Source organism: Miscanthus floridulus, chromosome 10 (assembly GCF_019320115.1).
Source record: "Miscanthus floridulus cultivar M001 chromosome 10, ASM1932011v1, whole genome shotgun sequence".
In the NCBI taxonomy this organism is placed as follows: Eukaryota; Viridiplantae; Streptophyta; class Magnoliopsida; order Poales; family Poaceae; genus Miscanthus; species Miscanthus floridulus.
This window is the reverse complement of record NC_089589.1, coordinates 114061731-114068087: the sequence shown is the minus strand read 5'-3', so window position 1 is coordinate 114068087 and position 6357 is coordinate 114061731.

The window sequence follows — 6357 nt, the reverse complement described above, 5'->3', positions numbered from 1 at the left end:
CGTCCCCTGATGTGACTGCTGTGCGAGCCACCTGAGGATCTTCTTTGCCTGGCGATCGATGCCGACAAGAGGGGGGGGGGGGGGGGGGGGGGGGGGGGGGGTGTGGGGGGGGGGGGGGGGGTGGGGTGTGGCACCTGCTTTGGCCTCGGCCTTGGCCAGTTGGGGTGTAAGCCCAAGGTCAGAGCTAGTGAGAAGAAGATGCCTATACCTGGAAGCCCCCATATAGTAAAGCCATGCCGTATAAGAAGGAAGCAGATATGAGTATGACTTCCTACGGTGGAAGCACTGTGAAGCTCTTCGCAGCAGTGTGTGGCGTGAGGGACCAACTTCATCACTCACGCGGTCGACCAAACGGTAAACATCCAACCAGCCATTTCTTTGTCTCACCATCCAAGTGCTGCGGGCTCAATGTCGCCAAGAACGCCACAACGATGCTCAGCTCCATATCCATGAAGGCCAAGCAGCGCTGTCCAGTGTCACCAGTGACGACGCCATGAGGGCCAGCAGGCCCCAGCAGTTGAGGGCTCCTCGCACATAGCGGCTGCAGCTTTCTTAATACCTCCTCGATCTTGGCCGCCGCAGCCTCCTCCTCCACGGTACCTTGATGCGCCGTGCCATCTCTCTCCTGCTGCTGCTTCAGATCGTGAGTGGCAGGCACTATGTCTACCTCCTTGCCCTGCTCCCCTTGGAGGTTTCAGACGCCATGCATGCACCCTGCGAGCTGTGCAATAGCAATTAAATGAATTACGTATTAATTAAGGATCCAATATCACTATTTCAGGCGGCAGAATGTCGTCAAAGGGGTTTAATATAATTAATTTCCCACTTACTTGATCCGTGATGGCCGATCGACTGACGACTCCTGTGCCTGGCCCGGCCTGCTAGTGCTATTCCGCCTTGCGTTCAGCAATACTGTAATTGCTTTTGGTGTGTGTTCACGAACACAACGCGATGACATGCAGCAGAACCATATGCTACTACCTCCTAGCTACAAGCATTGTTGCTTTGCTTCAAGAGTACGTGCTCCGTTTGATTTGGCTCCAAAACTTGCATGCCCTTACCGGCGGATACCCTTTAATTTTTCCCAGAGTCACATGCTAAAGTGCAAACGGCGAGTAAGCAATCTGGTCAAAACTGCGTCAAAAGCAAGCAAAGAAAATGCATGCCACAGTCTGGCGATGCAGCTCCTTTCTCGCCTCCCCATTCATCCACGAGGGGCTTTATTCCACAGCCATACCAAAGTACGTGTTGCGAGGAAATTAAGTACATCCACAACAAGCGACTTTATTCAACTGCCATGAATCATGTATGTGAAAGTACATACTTCATCAAACAGTTGCGAGGAAATTAAAGAAACATCCCCAAGCAACGGACTATTTATTCCATTCCCACATCTGCTTGCAATGCATTCTCTCTTAGCGCTTGTTTAGTTCCCACACCAAATTCCCAAAAAGTGCTACAATATCCATCACATTGAATCTTGCGATACGTGCATGGAGCATTAAATGTAGACGAAAAAAAACTAATTGCACAGTTTGGTTGAAAATTGCGAGACGAATGTTTTGAGCCTAATTAGTCCACGATTGAACACTATTTGCCAAATAAAAACGAAAGTGCTACAGTAGCCCAAAATCCAAAATTTAGGCAACTAAACAGGCGCTTATATGGAACTTTATCTTTGCCAACAAGCCACGCCATTCAATCTCTGTCTATTCTTATAATATAATATTAATAATCTGTATCCGCATGTGATGCGATCCAACCTTCAGCAAATTATTGACCGTTAGTCGAGGAGGTCAGGTCATACCTAGCTATAGTTGGCCACAAAGGCCCACGACCAGTCAGCATGGAGTTTTAGCGTGGCCAGGCACGGCTCGGTCTGGTGCCCGTCAAGCCTAGGGTTGGGCAAAAAGCTCGCAGTTCGGTAGCTCGCTCAACTCGGCTCATTGGTGGCTTGGCTTGGCCCATTTATATTTTTTAACGAGCTGAGCCAATATTTTAGATCGTGTAGTTAATGAGCTAGCTTGTGAGCCTGCTGGAGCTGGCTCGCGAGCCTAACGAGCCAAAGCTATTGGCCTTAAACTTATATTAGTTTATGTATTATATTATGTCTTACACTTTGCATTGATTGATGGTTGGACTTAGACCCTGTGAACTGGGATTATTATAACACTATCAGAATGGGACCCCACGAGGATGAGTCCCGTTCGAATTGAGATGCGTCATCAGCATTGTGATCAAGCAACCTAACGCGGAGAGCCTGGGCGCTGGCTTCTATGGGATATGATAGCCATTCTGTTATATTTTTCTTGTAACAACTAGGAAACATATTTGTAAACCGATCGCCATTTATGTAAACCTATCCCCCGGTGTATATAAGGTGGGTAGGGAGCTCCCGATTGGTACTCTCTACAATTCTCAGCAACCCTTTATAACTTGAGCATAAAAGAATAAGAGATCTAATCCAAACTAGACGTTGGAAAACACGTATCTGAACCAGTATAAATTTAGGTCTCAAATGGTAGGCATGACTTGGCTTGAGCCCTTGCTCCCATCGGCCATATATACGCCCCCTAACCCACCCGGCTCCCTCACTCAGTCCCCTTCCTCTCCCCCTCCGCACCTAACCGTAGCATATATCACTTGAAAGGATCTAGATGGCTAGAGAAGGGGTGGGGCAGGGGGTTAAATAGCCTATAAAAATTCTCCTACAAATCACAACATGTACCATTGCTAGGGGAGGTTTCCATAAATGAATGGCCTCTAGAAATAGAATTTCTAGGGATGGAGGTATTTATCGAACGTCTCTATAGAAGAACCAGATTATCAAGAACGGTTGTGTTAAGAGAACCGCGTCTGAAATATATTTACAGGACGATCCTCCTAGACCGGTCCTAAGAATAACCCCCTCCAAGTACCCTTCTTCCTCCTTGCGCCTGTAGTTGGTCATGTGCGACTGTAGCTGTTCATGCCATTGTTGAGCTCACTTGGAAGCGAAAAATTGCAAAAAAAAAAAAAAAATAGAGGGGAGATTTTGCCCTTTGAACCTTTAAAGAAGTTGGGTTTGAGAGGTGAATTTGTGCCATCCCTAAAATCTTTTCAAATTTTACCTATACCACTACTAGAGAACAGACTTTAGAACGATGTCCCAATTTGGCATTAGCCTCGGCATTTTTTGCCCCCGGGACTAGAAGGCCTTTAGTCCCGGTTGGTGTCTTCAACTGAGACTAAAGGTCCCTGCCCAACGGCTAAACCAGGACTAAAAGTCCTCCAACCTTTAGTCCCGGTTGGTAATACCAACCCAGACTAAAGGTAGACCCTTTAGTCCCGGTTGGTAACACCAACCGGGACTAAAGGTCTTCGGATGGGTTAGTTCAAAAGGAAAGCATCCCATCCATTGTTAGACGTGTTGTGTAGGTGGGGTGGTAAGCTACGCGCGAGGCAGTGCATGAGGTCTTGGGTTCGAATCTCACAGGGCGCAGCGGTGCGAGACATTATTATTTTTAAAGCTGGGAGGATCTTTAGTCCTGGTTGTGGCAAACCGGGACTGAAGAACAACACCTTTAGCCCCGGATTGCTAGTCCCGGTTGGGAAACCGGGAGTAGAGCTAGTTCCCAACCGGGACTAGATCTCATTTCTGTAGTAGTGTACATTTCTTTCACTAATTTTTGTCATGTAGATCTAGATCTAGAGAGACATGATGTTTGCTATCTTTTTATTTTTGCTAGCAATTTAGATTGTTTTTTTTTGTCCAACTTACTTGGCTCACGTCAACTCTAGTTAATTTGTATATTTACTTTGTCATTTTTGGTTCACAACTTTTTTAAGACCATTTTTTAAGCTCTAGGTCTAGGCCTTTGGTCTAGAATAATATTTATACCAAAAAATTTGTCAATTCCTTCACTAGTTATACGCGAATAATATCTTGATGCAAATATATCTTTTCTCTTCACCACATATGGATAGGTCATGGATGTACATGAAATGAAGACATGAAGCCTCTTACATAAAACATGTGAATGGTTTTAATTATTGAAGCCGAAAGACATGCTTTGATTAAGTAGACAAAGGATATATATTGTCATTTTTGGTTCACACATACTATGAGAGCATGGTACATTCTCTCCATGCTCTATGCATGCCACTACATCGCCGCTGAGAATTTCATCACTATGGTTGGTTGCCACTGGCATACAATAAAATCAAATGATGAGAATTTCATCCTATAAGGTGCATCGACTCTGTGTCGTAAAGAGTGACCCTCAATAGAAAGAAACAGTAGAGAGGATGAAGCTGTCACATATCCATCCTCTGATGGCACTGTGGAGTTTTCAAACTCTTCATTCTACTCTTTCTAAGTTTCAGATATTGCAGGTGCTAGATCTTGAAAGTTGCGAGGATTTATCCTTCAAGAATCAACGTGTCGAGAAAATATGTGACATGCATCAGCTGAAGTACCTAAGCCTATGAAGGGCAGACATCGAGAAGGTCCCAAAGGAGATAGGTAGGCTGGAATACCTTCAGGTGCTTGACATGAGGGATACAAACATCTTGACGTTGCCTCCATTATTGAGAAGCTTGGCTCATCTACTTGTTGGCCGCAAGAGCAAGCGGGTTGGGTTGACATTAATTGAAGGTATCACAAAGTTGACGGCTCTACAAACAATATGTGGGGTTGCAATATGTGGATGCCCTCCTAATGCATCAAGGTGCAGGGGAAAGCAGGGTTTAAGAAACTTAAAAAGAAAGTAGCATAGCACAAAAGTAGGGTTTACGAAACATAAAAAGAGCACTACAACAATAAAGAGGCACTGGCAAAACATTTTATACAGGTGGGTGGGGAAACCGCCTCTACCAAAACGGCATTGTAAATCAGGATTTCCACAGGGGGGTTGAATGCTCACCTCCTAGCACAACGAGCCTTCCGCAGAGCCGCAGAGGTCCACTGAGCTTGTCGCGGATGCCCTCCTAGCCTGTGCGTGGAGGTCACTGCAGAGATTGCCATTGGACTCTACCACACCGCACCATAGCCACTGAGCTCGCTCCTACCTCTGCCACTGATTTATATGCCACTGAGCCCACTCCTTCCTCTACCACCAGATCGGATTGCCGCTAAGTGTGCTCCCGTTGGCACCGCTAGATCTGCTTACACCAATAAATCCACTTCACCATGACAAGAATGAGGAGAGAGTGAGGAAGATGGAGATGAGAGGAAGAGAGGGAGGGGGAGATGATGTTATACCTCATCAAACTTGCGGTGCAAGGATAGTTCTTCCACCATCCACCTTGTCGTCTCCCCTACCAAGTCGTTGCTTGATAGCAGTGGCTAGTGGGAGCATGTGCTGCCCTCCCTCCTTGTCGTTAGCTTGAGATCTACTAAGCCAGCAATGTCTAGGTGCTACACTGTCATCCCCGCCTCCTTGTCCCCCGCCTTGCCGCCGTTAGAAGGCATTGGGAGCATGCATCATCCACCTTCCTTGATGGAGTTGGCCATCCCCGACATGAGCTCAAGATCCAGCAAGGGCTAAAGTGCCCAAGTGTGTCAAGGAGGCGACAAAGGGGAGGAGACTGAGGGATGGGGTTCACGGTGTGGGAGGCATCGGCTGGCTCACAACATGGGAAGTGGGAGACAGAGGGTGAGGCAAGGAGACGAGTCAGCCTGTAGCAGGACGAGCTGGGCAGGATGTATGGTGTCGGGTTGGCCTCAATTAATAGGAATGGGCTAACATGCCTGCTCTGAAAATGGCTCATATTTTTAGAGAAAGACGTGTTTAGTGGCCCGCCTCTGTTAATATATTTGAAGAGACGATATTTTTATGTGTGCCCCCTTAAATAGGACGTCTGACTCTGAAAATCGTTGTGCATTTCTGGAGATATGGACATTTTGTGTCCACCTTTATAAATCAAAAGGGTTGTCTCCTAAAATTACTTTTTAGTAGTGGAGACAGGATTAGAAAATCAAAGGGCATACAGGAAGTCAATCGACACTTGCCAGCACTGTACTCTAAGTATCAGAAGTCGGCCTGTAAGTGTAGTCATGCTTATAAAACAAGTAAAAATCACCAATAGTTGAGTAACTTACTAACTTTACAACATTACTCCTTTTATGAACATGAAGTGCACATTTCTTGTATTGAAACAAGGGAATAAACTAAGTAGAGCACTTACACGACCACACATGCATGCCAGGGAATGATAAAGAATGAACAAGTTACAATGAAAACATCATATTGCATATTTAACGAAATAACAACACGGACATAGGAGGACGAATAACTTGTGGATATGCACCAAAGTAGACTGTATATATCTAAGCAAAATCGTGACGTGCTAACTTGACTCCGAAATGTGTCTCTT